The sequence below is a fragment of the Triticum urartu genome, chromosome 6, assembly GCF_003073215.2.
Source record: "Triticum urartu cultivar G1812 chromosome 6, Tu2.1, whole genome shotgun sequence".
Taxonomy (NCBI): domain Eukaryota; kingdom Viridiplantae; phylum Streptophyta; class Magnoliopsida; order Poales; family Poaceae; genus Triticum; species Triticum urartu.
The window spans coordinates 390,184,668-390,200,032 of record NC_053027.1 but is presented as its reverse complement, the minus strand read 5'-3'; positions in this window follow the sequence as shown (position 1 = coordinate 390,200,032).

The following is a 15,365-nucleotide window of genomic DNA, read 5'->3' as shown; positions in this document are numbered from 1 at the left end:
GTTGGTTCCGATAACGTCGCGTTTGTGAGGACCCGTTCGACTACGTCCGTTTGTCTTCTTCATGGACTCGTTCTTCTTCCTTGCGGGATCTTAGGCAAGATGACCATACCCTCGAAATCACTTCTATCTTTGCTTGCTAGTTGCTCGCTCTTTTGCTATGCCTATGTTGCGATACCTACCACTTGCTTATCATGCCTCCCATATTGTTAAGCCAAGTGTAACACCCTGGATGTAACCTTCCCTATTTGTACTCCAACTCTTGCCGTTTCCGGCGTTAAGTTATATTTATTTCCTCGGGTTCGGGTTTCGTCTCCGTGTGTTGTTGTCGTTGTCATGCATCTCATATCATGTCATCATGTGCATTGCATTTGCATACGTGTTCGCTTCATGCATCCGAGCATTTTCCCCGTTGTCCGTTTTGCATTCCGGCGCTTCGTTCCCCTCCGGTGGCCATTTCTAGCTTTCTTTCGTGTGTGGGGATTAAACATTTCTGGATTGGACCGAGACTTGCCAAGCGGCCTTGGTTTACTACCGGTAGACCGCCTGTCAAGTTTCGTATCATTTGGACTTCGTTTGATACTCCAACGGTTAACCGAGGGACCGAAAAGGCCTCGTGTGTGTTGCAGCCCAACACCCCTTCAATTTGGCCCAAAACCCACCAAACTCTGCTCCATGTCCTAGAGCGTTCGATCACGATCGCGTGGGCGAAAACCGCACCTCATTTGGACTCTCCTAGCTCCACTTATGCCTATAAATAGCCCCCCCCCCCCCGTTTTCGGATCTCTCTCCCTCTCGAAACCCTAGTCTAAAAAAACAGATCCCCGCCACCGACGGACACGTCCGCCCCCGGCCGTACAGTGTCCGCCGCCGCCTTCGTCCAGCCGGGTCACGCCACGTGGCGCTAGCCGCCTCCACCGCCGCCGGCCCGCTCAAGCCCGCGGACGGCCCCCGCGAGCCCGCTCCGGACGCCGCCTCCTCCCGCGCCCGAACCCCTTCTTCCCCGACTCCGGCGCGACCCCGCCGCCACCGGACATCGTCGCCGCCGCGGGGCACACCGCCGCCCGAGCCGGAGGTCGCCGCCGCCCCGCTGTGCTCCAACGCCGCCGCCCACGAAGACCGCCGCCCCTCGCCACCTCGTCGCCGGCCCCGGCCTCTTCCCGCTGCTCCGGCCACTTCTCCCTTGCCCGCCGCCGTCATCTACAGGAACTCCGGTGAGCTCCCCGGCAATCGTCGTAACCCGTGCAGATCTGGATCTGGAGATATTCTCGGTTGACTTTCCCTCCGAACCCTATTTTTTTATGCCTACTTTGACCGGCCGTATCTCCGCATCCGTAGCTCCGATTTGGACATATAATATATCAAAATGTTCGCCTCGACGAGTACATCATTTCATTCCATTGCATGATTTTCATTTGAGTGCATCTTGATGCCCAAAATGCTGTTAGAAGGAGGCTTCGTGAGTTAATTGTCAGATCTGCTAGTTCATCTTAGACTTTTGTCATTTTTGCCATGATTCTTGTGTGCATGCTATGCCTGTGAGTCCTTCATATGTTTTGTTAAGGATTTTGTCTTCTTTCCAGAGGTGCAACCCATGCATTTTTAGGATGTGTGTGGTGACTTGTGCAAGCTTGCAAAGTGAGGCACCCGGGAAATCTGTTTTGAGAGACTTAGTTGTTTCCACTAAGTCTGGGATTATTTAGTTCATGATGCCATATGTTCAGCTTGTTTCCTAGTGATTCGTGCCTCTTTTGAGGATGATCAGTAAAGGAGTTTTGTTAATCATGGTATGCTCTATCCATCCATGTCTTTGTTTGCAATTATGGAGCACCCTAGCTTGAGTCAATCGAGCTCTACTTTTGCTTCGTTGTGAATCTGGGCAGATCGTTAACTCGTTTGCGATTTTGCCGATGTTATTGTAGTTGATCCGTGCATGCTATGCCTTTGTTCTTGCCATGTCTAGCTAGCATTTTGTGCCTTCTTAATGGATGTATTCTTGGTTATGTGTTGAAGGATGGATACAGCTGGATGTAGGATTTGCTAGTTTGGGTGAGATATTATGCTTCCCCTGTATCCCCAACACCTGATTGCATAACCGGAAAGGTTCGGGAGTTTCATAGGTGGGAATTCTAGTAGCTCTAGTTCTTCTTCCACGGATATTGGTTTGAGATTGGGATTTCTTACCGATTATTCGTTCTTGATCAGTACCTTGTTGATTTATTTCTCTACCTTAATTCTTCGTGGCTTCGCAATTTAGGGATATGTGACCACTTCAAGAGGAATGCATTCGTTCATTTTGTTCGGATGTGAATACTATATGTTGCAGTTTTCATTCCATTGGATTTAGCTTCAATAATTATCTGTCTATGTGCTAACGGTGGTCAACCTCTTCAGGATGGCTCCCGCTAAGAGCACCAGTCAGAACCAGAATTAAGATCCACCACCACCTCCACCTCCTCCAGAGGCATGGCAAGCTGTGATGGCCGCAACCAATGCAAACACTCAGCTGATCATGCAAATTCTTCAAGAGCGCAATCAAGGCAGTCAAGGGAATCAAGGCAGCAACCAAAGTCACTTTGCTACACTCAACCAGTTCCTTGCTAACGGGCCAAAGACTTTCAGCAATTGCGTTGAGGCAACTGATGCTGACGATTGGCTTGTGGATCGGTGTAAGCATTTTGAGTGCAGTAACGTCAGGCCTGAGGACTTTGTCAAGTTCGCTTCCTTCCAACTCAAAGATCAAGCTGCAGAATGGTTCCAGCAGTACAAGGATTCCAGAGGTGGACGTGTTATCACTTGGGATGATTTCCGTCGAGATTTCTGAGCTCATCATATTCCGCAGAGTGTGGTTGAAAGCAAGCATGAGGAATTCCGCAATCTGAAGCAAGGCTCTTTGTATGTCTATGACTACAACAAGTTGTTCCAGAAGCTTGCCCGCTTTGCCAAGCAGGACGTGCCTGATGAGAAGAGCATGATATATCAGTTCAGGGGTGGTCTCAGAGAAGAAATTCAGCTCGCTCTTGTCCTCTTTGAGCCCTTGAGATACGATGAGTTCTACAACATGGCACTGAAGCAAGAGGCTGCCCAGTTGAGGTGTGATACTTCCAGGAAGCGAGTCAGAGATGTTACTCCTTCTTCCTCTACTCAAGTGGCCAAGCAGCAGAAGTTTTGGCTTCCTCCTCCTCCGTTCCGTCAGCCGTATCAGCAGAAGAGCAAAGGTGGCAGTGGTTCTTCCCACCCACCCAACCCTGGCTTTCAGAACAAGATTTCGTCTTAAGCTCCAAGATCGAGTGCTCCATATCACCATCCGCTTTCGGAGGTCACGTGCAACAAGTGCCAACAGAAGGGTCACTATGCCAACAAGTGTTTCAACCAGAGGCGTCTTCCTCCTCCTCCTGTCAGATCGGCAAGTACAGCTGTGGTCAAGCATAACCCCAAGTCCGCCAAGGTCAATTTGATGAATGCAGCTCAGGCGGAGGACTCGTCAGATGTGATCATGGGTAACCTTCCTGTTAATGATATTCCGGCTAAAGTTCTTTTTGACACGGGTGCATCGCATTGTTTCATTTCGACGCCATTTGTTTCTAAGCATGAGTTGCCTTTGCAAGATTTGCCTAGACAGTTATCTGTTGTTTCTCCGGGTAAATTCATGAATGCAAGCGCTATTGCACCAGATGTTTCTATCACATTGGGCGATTACAAGTTTCTCCCTTCTCCGGTGGTTCTTGGTAACTCGGATATTGATCTTATTCTCGGGATGGATTGGCTTTCTAAGCACAAGGCACATCTTGATTGTGCAGCCAAGCAGATTGAATTAACTCATTCGTCTGAGGATGTAATTGTCTTTGCCGCTCGTGATGATACTATCTGTCTGTTTTCTCTCAATGAGAAGGGTGAATTGGATGCCATCTCTCATATTCCAGTCGTTTGCGAATATCAAGACGTCTTTCCAAAAGAGCTCCCAGGAATGCCTCCACACCGGCCAGTTGAATTCGTTATTGAACTTGAGCCTGGCACGGAACCTGTGTGCAAACGTCCTCACAAGCTCGGACCTGAAGAGTTGAAGGAGCTGAAGAAGCAACTCGATGAGCAAGAAAGAATGGGTCTCATCCGGCCTAGTTCTTCTCCGTGGGGTTGTGGTGTTCTTTTTGTGAAGAAGAAGGATGGAACGGACCGACTTTGTGTTGATTACCGTCAAGTGAACAAGAAGACCATCAAGAACAAATACCCACTTCCCAACATCAATGAGCTGTTCAAACAACTCAAAGGTGCCCAAGTATTCTCCAAGCTTGATCTCCGTATGGGTTATCACCAGATTCGCATTCGTGAAGAAGATATTCCCAAGACAGCATTCAGAACAAGCTTTGGTTCATATGAATACACTGTCATGTCTTTTGGCCTCGCCAACGCTCCTCCGACGTTCTATCGCATGATGAACTTCATCTTCAACGCCTACACCAATGACTTCGTTTTGGTCTATCTCGACGACATTCTGGTTTTCTTGAAGAACAAGGAAGATCATGCCAAGCATTTGCGTTTGGTTCTCGATAAGCTCAGGGAACATCAGTTCTACGCCAAGTTCTCCAAGTGTGAATTTTGGCTCGATGAGGTTCTTTATCTTGGTCATATCATCTCTGCCAAGGGCATTTCCGTGAATCCCGAGAAGGTGTCCGCAATTGTGAATTGGGAACCTCCTCAGAACGTGAAGCAACTCCGCAGTTTTCTCGGTCTCGCAAGCTATTGCCGAAGATTCATTGAAAACTTTTCTAAGATCGCGAAGCCTCTCTCTAATCTTCTTCAGAAGCACGTCAAGTACGTTTGGTCTCCGGAGTGTGATATTGCTTTCAACGCTTTGAAAGAGAAATTGATCACTACTCCAGTTTTGACTCCGCCTGAAGAATCCAAGCCGTACGAGGTCTTTTGTGATGCCTCTCTCCAAGGTCTTGGCGCAGTTTTGATGCAAGAGAAGAAAGTTGTTGCTTATACATCTCGCCAGTTGAAGCCTAATGAGAAAAACTACCCCACTCATGATCTCGAGTTGGCGGCAGTTGTGCATGCTCTGTTGACTTGGAGACATCTTCTATTGGGAAGAAAAGTGGACATTTTCACTGATCACAAGAGTCTCAAGTGCATCTTCACTCAGCCTAATCTCAACCTCAGGCAGACTCGATGGGTCGAAATGATTCAAGAGTATAATCCGAGTATTGAGTACAGTCCAGGCAAGGCCAATGTGATTGCTTACGCTTTGAGCTGAAAGGGCTACTACAACAGTCTGATTCTCAAGCCTTATCAACCTGAGCTTTGTGAAGCTTTCCGCAAACTTAATCTGCAAGTTGTTCCTCAAGGATTCCTCGCCAACCTTCAAGTCTCTCCTACCTTAGAAGACCAGATTCGCCAAGCCCAGCTTCTTGATGCTATGGTGAAAAAGGTGAAGATTGGGATTGCCAAGAGTCAGTGCAAGTACAAGTGCTGCCACCTTGATGACAAGGACACTCTTTTCTTCAAGGATCGTATTGTTGTGCCCAAAGGTGACCTCCGTAAAGTGATCATGAACGAGGCTCACAATTCTCTCCTCTCCATCCACCCTGGGAGCATGAAGTGAAGGAAATATGCCCTAGAGGCAATAATAAAGTTATTATTTATTTCCTTATATCATGATAAATGTTTATTATTCATGCTAGAATTGTATTAACCGGAAACATAATACATGTGTGAATACATAGACAAACAAAGTGTCACTAGTATGCCTCTACTTGACTAGCTTGTTAATCAAAGATGGTTATGTTTCCTAACCATGAACAATGAGTTGTTATTTGATTAACGGGATCACATCATTAAGTGAATGATCTGATTGACATGACCCATTCCATTAGCTTAGCACCCGATCGTTTAGTATGTTGCTATTGCTTTCTTCATGACTTATACATGTTCCTATAACTCTGAGATTATGCAACTCCCGTTTGCCGGAGGAACACTTTGGGTGCTACCAAACGTCACAACGTAACTGGGTGATTATAAAGGAGTACTACAGGTGTCTCCAAAGGTACATGTTGGGTTGGCGTATTTCGAGATTAGGATTTGTCACTCTGATTGTAGGAGAGGTATCTCTGGGCCCTCTCGGTAATGCACATCACTTAAGCCTTGCAAGCATTGCAACTAATAAGTTATTTGCGGGATGATGTATTACAGAACGAGTAAAGAGACTTGCCAGTAACGAGATTGAACTAGGTATTTGGAATACCGACGATCGAATCTCGGGCAAGTAACATACCGATGACAAAGGGAACGACGTATGTTGTCATGCGGTCTGACCGATAAAGATCTTCGTAGAATATGTAGGAGCCAATATGGGCATCCAGGTCCCGCTATTGGTTATTGACCGGAGACGTGTCTCGGTCATGTCTACATTGTTCTCGAACCCGTAGGGTCCGCACGCTTAAGGTTACGATGATAGTTATATTATGAGTTTATGCATTTTGATGTACCGAAGGTTGTTCGGAGTCCCGGATGTGATCACGGATATGACGAGGAGTCTCGAAATGGTCGAGACATAAAGATTGATATATTGGAAGCCTATGTTTGGATATCGGAAGTGTTCCGGGTGAAATCGGGATTTTACCAGAGTACTGGGAGGTTACCGGAACCCCCCGGGAGCTATATGGGCCTTAGTGGGCTTTAGTGGAAAAGAGAAGGGGCAGCCCAAGATGGGCCGCGCGCCTCCCCACTCCCCTAGTCCTATTAGGACAAGGAGAGGTGGCCGCCACCCCCTCTCTCTTTTCCCCCTCCGCGAATCCTATTCCAACTAGGATTGGGGGGAATCCTACTCCCAGAGGGAGTAGGACTCTCCTGGCGCACCCTCCTTGGCCGGCCAGCCTCCCCCCCCCTTAGTCCTTTATATACGGAGGTAGGGGCACCCTAGAGACACACAAGTTGATCCACGTGATCTATTCCTTAGCCGTGTGCGGCGCCCCCAGCCACCATAGTCCTTGATAATATTGTAGCGGTGCTTAGGCGAAGCCCTGCAGTAGTAGCACGTCAAGATCGTCACCACGCCGTCGTGCTGACGGAACTCTTCCCCGACACTTTGCTGGATCGGAGTCCGGGGATCGTCATCGAGCTGAACATGTGCTAGAACTCGGAGGTGCCGTAGTTTCGGTGCTTGATCGGTCGGATCGTGAAGACGTACGACTACTTCAACCAAACGCTTCCATTGTCGATCTACTAGGTATGTAGATCATACTCTCCCCTCTCGTTGCTATGCATCACATGATCTTGCGTGTGCATAGGAAATTTTTTGAAATTACTACGAAACCCAACAGTGGTATCAGAGCCTAGGTTTTATATGTTGATGTTATATGCACGAGTAGAACACAAGTGAGTTGTGGGCGATATAAGTCATACTGCCTACCAGCATGTCATACTTTGGTTCGGCGGTATTGTTGGATGAAGCGGCCCAGACCGACATTACGCGTACGCTTACGCGAGACCGGTTCTCCCGACGTGCTTTGCACAGAGGTGGCTTGTGGGTGACAGTTTCTCCAACTTTAGTTGAACCGAGTATGGCTACGCCCGGTCCTTGCGAAGGTTAAAACGGAGTCAAATTGACAAACTATCGTTGTGGTTTTGATGCGTAGGTGAGATTGGTTCTTACTTAAGCCCGTAGCAGCCACGTAAAACTTGCAACAACAAAGTAGAGGACGTCTAACTTGTTTTTGCAGGGCATGTTGTGATGTGATATGGTCAAAGCATGATGCTGAATTTTATTGTATGAGATGATCATGTTCTGTAACCGAGTTATCGGCAACCGGCAGGAGCCATATGGTTGTCGCTTTATTGTATGCAATGCAATCGCGATGTAATGCTTTACTTTATCACTAAACGGTAGCGATAGTCGTGGAAGCATAAGCTTGGCGAGACGACAACGATGCTACGATGGAGATCAAGGTGTCACGCCGATGACGATGGTGATCACGACGGTGCTTCGGAGATGGAGATCACAAGCACAAGATGATGATGGCCATATCATATCACTTATATTGATTGCATGTGATGTTTATATTTTATGCATCTTATCTTGCTTTGATTGACGGTAGCATTATAAGATGATCTCTCACTAAATTATCAAGTAGTGTTCTCCCTGAGTATGCACCGTTGCGAAAGTTCTTCGTGCTGAGACACCACGTGATGATCGGGTGTGATAGGTTCTACGTTCAAATACAACGGGTGCAAAACAGTTGCACACGCGGAATACTCAGGTTAAACTTGACGAGCCAAGCATATACAGATATGGCCTCGGAACACGGAGACCGAAAGGTCGAGCGTGAATCATATAGTAGATATGATCAACATAAAGATGTTCACCAATGAAACTACTCCATCTCACGTGATGATCGGACATGGTTTAGTTGATTTGGATCACGTGATCACTTAGAGGATTAGAGGGATGTCTATCTAAGTGGGAGTTCTTAAGTAATATGATTAATTGAACTTAAATTTATCATGAACTTAGTCCCTGATAGTATCTTGCTTGTTTATGTTGATTGTAGATAGATGGCTCGTGCTGTTGTTCCGTTGAATTTTAATGCGTTCCTTGAGAAAGCAAAGTTGAAAGATGATGGTAGCAATTACACGGACTGGGTCCGTAACTTGAGGATTATCCTCATTGCTGCACAGAAGAATTACGTCCTGGAAGCACCGCTGGGTGCCAGGCCTGCTGCAGGAGCAACGCCGGATGTTATGAACGTCTGGCAGAGCAAAGCTGATGACTCCTTGATAGTTCAGTGTGCCATGCTTTACGGCTTAGAATCGGGACTTCAACGACGTTTTGAACGTCATGGAGCATATGAGATGTTCCAGGAGTTGAAGTTAATATTTCAAGCAAATGCCCAGATTGAGAGATACGAAGTCTCCAATAAGTTCTATAGCTGCAAGATGGAGGAGAACAGTTCTGTCAGTGAGCATATACTCAAAATGTCTGGGTATAATAATCACTTGATTCAGTTGGGAGTTAATCTTCCGGATGACTGCGTCATTGACAGAATTCTCCAATCACTGCCACCAAGCTACAAGAGCTTCATGATGAACTATAATATGCAAGGGATGAATAAGACTATTCCCGAGCTCTTCGCGATGCTGAAAGCTGCGAAGGTAGAAATCAAGAAGGAGCATCAAGTGTTGATGGTCAACAAGACCACTAGTTTCAAGAAAAAGGGCAAAGGGAAGAAGAAGGGGAACTTCAAAAAGAATGGCAAGCAAGTTGCTACTCAAGAGAAGAAACCCAAACCTGGACCTAAGCCTGAAACTGAGTGCTTCTATTGCAAGCAGACTGGTCACTGGAAGCGGAACTGCCCCAAGTATTTGGCGGATAAGAAGGATGGCAAGGTGAACAAAGGTATATGTGATATACATGTTATTGATGTGTACCTTACTAATGCTCGCAGTAGCACCTGGGTATTTGATACTGGTTCTGTTGCTAATATTTGCAACTCGAAACAGGGACTACGGATTAAGCGAAGATTGGCTAAGGACGAGGTGACGATGCGCGTGGGAAACGGTTCCAAAGTCGATGTGATCGCAGTCGGCACGCTACCTCTACATCTACCTTCGGGATTAATATTAGACCTGAATAATTGTTATTTGGTGCCAGCGTTGAGCATGAACATTATATCTGGATCTTGTTTGATGCGAGACGGTTATTCATTTAAATCGGAGAATAATGGTTGTTCTATTTATATGAGTAATATCTTTTATGGTCATGCACCCTTGAAGAGTGGTCTATTCTTGTTAAATCTCGATAGTAGTAATACACATATTCATAATGTTGAAACCAAAAGATGTAGAGTTGATAATGATAGTGCAACTTATTTGTGGCACTGCCGTTTAGGTCATATCGGTGTAAAGCGCATGAATAAACTCCGTACTGATGGACTTTTGGAACCACTTGATTATGAATCACTTGGTACTTGCGAACCGTGCCTCATAGGCAAGATGACTAAAACACCGTTCTCCGGTACTATGGAGAGAGCAACAGATTTGTTGGAAATCATACATACAGATGTATGTGGTCCGATGAATATTGAGGCTCATGGCGGATATCGTTATTTTCTCACCTTCACAGATGATTTAAGCAGATATGGGTATATCTACTTAATGAAACATAAGTCTGAAACATTTGAAAAGTTCAAGGAATTTCAGAGTGAAGTTGAAAATCATCGTAACAAGAAAATAAAGTTTCTACGATCTGATTGTGGAGGAGAATATTTGAGTTACGAGTTTGGTGTACATTTGAAAAATTGTGGAATAGTTTCGCAACTCACGCCACCTGGAACACCACAGCGTAATGGTGTATCCGAATGTCGTAATCGTACTTTACTGGATATGGTGCGATCTATGATGTCTCTTAATGATTTACCGCTATCGTTTTGGGGATACGCTCTAGAGACGGCCGCATTCACGTTAAATAGGGCACCATCAAAATCCGTTGAAACGACGCCTTATGAACTGTGGTTTGGCAAGAAACCAAAGTTGTCGTTTCTGAAAGTTTGGGGCTGCGATGCTTATGTGAAAAAGCTTCAACCTGATAAGCTCGAACCCAAATCAGAGAAATGTGTCTTCATAGGATATCCAAAGGAGACTATTGGATACACCTTCTATCACAGATCCGAAGGCAAGACTTTTGTTGCTAAATTCGGAAATTTTCTAGAGAAGGAGTTTCTCTCGAAAGAAGTGAGTGGGAGGAAAGTAGAACTTGACGAGGTAACTGTACCTGCTCCCTTATTGGAAAGTAGTACATTACAGAAAACTGTTTCTGTGACACCTACACCAGTTAGTGAGGAAGTTAATGATAATGATCATGAAACTTCAGAACAAGATACTACTGAACCTCGTAGATCAACCAGAGTAAGATCCGCGCCAGAGTGGTATGGTAATCCCGTTCTGGAAGTCATGATGCTAGATCATGATGAACCTACGAACTATGAAGAAGCAATGGTGGGCCCAGATTCCGCAAAGTGGCTTGAAGCCATGAAATCTGAGATGGGATCCATGTATGAAAACAAAGTATGGACTTTGGTTGACTTGCCCGATGATCGGCAAGCAATTGAGAATAAATGGATCTTCAAGAAGAAGACTGACGCTGACGGTAATATTACTGTCTACAAAGCTCGACTTGTCGCAAAAGGTTTTCGGCAAGTTCAAGGGATTGACTACGATGAGACCTTCTCACCCGTAGCGATGCTTAAGTCTGTCCGAATCATGTTAGCGATTGACGCATTTTATGATTCTGAAATTTGGCAGATGGATGTAAAAACTGCATTCCTGAATGGATTTCTGGAAGAAGAGTTGTATATGATGCAACCAGAAGGTTTTGTCGATCCAAAGGGAGCTAACAAAGTGTGCAAGCTCCAGCGATCCATTTATGGACTGGTGCAAGCCTCTCGGAGTTGGAATAAACGTTTTGATAGTGTGATCAAAGCATTTGGTTTTATACAGACTTTTGGAGAAGCCTGTATTTACAAGAAAGTGAGTGGGAGCTCTGTAGCATTTCTGATATTATATGTGGATGACATATTACTAATTGGAAATGATGTAGAATTTCTGGATAGCATAAAGGGATACTTGAACAAGAGTTTTTCAATGAAAGACCTCGGTGAAGCTGCTTACATATTAGGCATTAAGATCTATAGAGATAGATCAAAACGCTTAATTGGACTTTCAAAACCACATACCTTGACAAAATTTTGAAGAAGTTCAAAATGGATCAAGCAAAGAAAGGGTTCTTGCCTGTGTTACAAGGTGTGAAGTTGAGTAAGACTCAATGCCCGACCACTGCAGAAGATAGAGAGAATATGAAAGATGTTCCCTATGCATCAGCCATAGGATCTATCATGTATGCAATGCTGTGTACCAGACCTGATGTGTGCCTTGCTATAAGTCTAGCAGGGAGGTACCAAAGTAATCCAGGAGTGGATCACTGGACAGCGGTCAAGAACATCCTGAAATACCTGAAAAGGACTAAGGATATGTTTCTCGTATATGGAGGTGACAAAGAGCTCATCGTAAAAGGTTACGTTGATGCAAGCTTTGACACAGATCCGGACGATTCTAAATCGCAAACCGGATACGTGTTTACATTAAACGGTGGGGCTGTAAGTTGGTGCAGTTCTAAACAAAGCGTTGTAGCGGGATCTACATGTGAAGCGGAGTACATAGCTGCTTCGGAAGCAGCAAATGAAGGAGTCTAGATGAAGGAGTTCATATCCGATCTAGGTGTCATACCTAGTGCATCGGGTCCAATGAAAATCTTTTGTGACAATATTGGTGCAATTGCATTGGCAAAGGAATCCAGATTTCACAAGAGAACCAAGCACATCAAGAGACGCTTCAATTCCATCCGGGATCTAGTCCAGGTGGGAGACATAGAGATTTGCAAGATACATACGGATCTGAATGTTGCAGACCCGTTGACTAAGCCTCTTCCACGAGCAAAACATGATCAGCACCAAGGCTCCATGGGTGTGAGAATCATTACTGTGTAATCTAGATTATTGACTCTAGTGCAAGTGGGAGACTGAAGGAAATATGCCCTAGAGGCAATAATAAAGTTATTATTTATTTCCTTATATCATGATAAATGTTTATTATTCATGCTAGAATTGTATTAACCGGAAACATAATACATGTGTGAATACATAAACAAACAAAGTGTCACTAGTATGCCTCTACTTGACTAGCTTGTTAATCAAAGATGGTTATGTTTCCTAACCATGAACAATGAGTTGTTATTTGATTAACAGGATCACATCATTAAGTGAATGATCTGATTGACATGACCCATTCCATTAGCTTAGCACCCGATCGTTTAGTATGTTGCTATGCTTTCTTCATGACTTATACATGTTCCTATAACTATGAGATTATGCAACTCCCGTTTGCCGGAGGAACACTTTGGGTGCTACCAAACGTCACAACGTAACTGGGTGATTATAAAGGAGTACTACAGGTGTCTCCAAAGGTACATGTTGGGTTGGCGTATTTCAAGATTAGGATTTGTCACTCCGATTGTCGGAGAGGTATCTCTGGGCCCTCTCGGTAATGCACATCACTTAAGCATTGCAAGCATTGCAACTAATAAGTTATTTGCGGGATGATGTATTACAGAACGAGTAAAGAGACTTGCCAGTAACGAGATTGAACTAGGTATTTGGAATACCGACGATCGAATCTCGGGCAAGTAACATACCGATGACAAAGGGAACGACGTATGTTGTTATGCGGTCTGACCGATAAAGATCTTCGTAGAATATGTAGGAGCCAATATGGGCATCCAGGTCCCGCTATTGGTTATTGACCGGAGACGTGTCTCGGTCATGTCTACATTGTTCTCGAACCCGTAGGGTCCGCACGCTTAAGGTTACGATGACAGTTATATTATGAGTTTATGCATTTTGATGTACCGAAGGTTGTTCGGAGTCCCGGATGTGATCACGGACATGACGAGGAGTCTCGAAATGGTCGAGACATAAAGATTGATATATTGGAAGCCTATGTTTGGATATCGGAAGTGTTCCGGGTGAAATCGGGATTTTATCGGAGTACCGGGAGGTTACCGGAACCCCCCGGGAGCTATATGGGCCTTAGTGGGCTTTAGTGGAAAAGAGAAGGGGCAGCCCAAGATGGGCCGCGCGCCTCCCCACTTCCCTAGTCCTATTAGGACAAGGAGAGGTGGCCGCCCCCCCTCTCTCTCTTTTCCCCCTCCGCGAATCCTATTCCAACTAGGATTGGGGGGGGGGTCCAACTCCCAGAGGGAGTAGGACTCTCCTGGCGCACCCTCCTTGGCCGGCCAGCCTCCACCCCTTAGTCCTTTATATACGGAGGCAGGGGCACCCCAGAGACACACAAGTTGATCCACGTGATCTATTCCTTAGCCGTGTGCGGCGCCCCCAGCCACCATAGTCCTCGATAATATTGTAGCGGTGCTTAGGCGAAGCCCTGCAGTAGTAGCACGTCAAGATCGTCACCACGCCGTCGTGCTGACGGAACTCTTCCCCGACACTTTGCTGGATCGGAGTCCGGGGATCTTCATCGAGCTGAACGTGTGCTAGAACTCGGAGGTGCCGTAGTTTCGGTGCTTGATCGGTCGGATCGTGAAGACGTACGACTACATCAACCAAACGCTTCCGTTGTCGATCTACTAGGTATGTAGATCATACTCTCCCCTCTCGTTGCTATGCATCACATGATCTTGCGTGTGCGTAGGAAAATTTTTGAAATTACTACGAAACCCAACACGAAGATGTATCAGGACCTTAAGCAAGCTTATTGGTGGACTCGAATGAACACGAAGATGTATCAGGACCTTAAGCAAGCTTATTGGTGGACTCGAATGAAGCGCGAGATCGCTCAATTCGTGAATGAATGTGATGTCTGCAGAAGAGTGAAGGCAGAACACCAAAGGCCAGCAGGTCTCCTCCAACCTCTTGCCATTCCAGAATGGAAGTTTGACCACATTGAATGGACTTCGTGACTGGGTTTCCAAAGTCCAAGCGTGGCAATGATGCTATATTCGTTGTCATCGACAAACTCACCAAAGTGGCTCACTTTGCCTATCAAAGAGTCGATCACTGCAGCTCAATTGGCGGAACTCTATACCTCTCGCATTGTCTCTCTGCACGGTATTCCTCAAGTGATCTCTTCAGACCGTGGCAGCATCTTTACCTCGAAGTTTTGGGATTCTTTTCAGAAGGCCATGGGCACTAACATCCGCTTCAGCACAGCTTTCCATCCTCAAACAAGCGGTCAAGTCGAGCGTGTCAACCAGATTCTTGAAGATATGCTCAGGGCTTGTGTGATCTCCTTCGGCATGAAGTGGGAGGATTGTCTTCCTTATGCTGAATTCTCCTACAACAACAGTTTTCAAGCAAGTTCGGGCAAGGCCCCACTTTATGATTAATTCTGTATGGCAGGAAGTGCCGTACCCCTCTCAACTGGTCTGAAACCGGTGAACGTCAGCTTTTGGGTAATGACTTAATCACAGAGGCAGAAGAAATGTGCAAAGTCATTCGTGATAACCTCAAAGCAGCCCAATCCCGCCAGAAGAGCTACTATGATAGTAAGCACCGTGATTTGGCTTTCGAGATCGGAGATCATGTTTACCTCCGTGTCTCTCCTATGAAAGGTACTCGTCGCTTCGGTATCAAAGGGAAGCTTGCCCCTAGATACGTGGGACCTTTCAAGATTGTCAGCAAGAGAGGCGACCTCGCCTATCAACTCGAGCTTCCTTCAAACTTTGCAAATGTTCATGACGTGTTCCATGTCTCTCAGCTTCGAAAGTGCTTCAAGACTCCTGACCGCACCGTCAACTTCGAGGA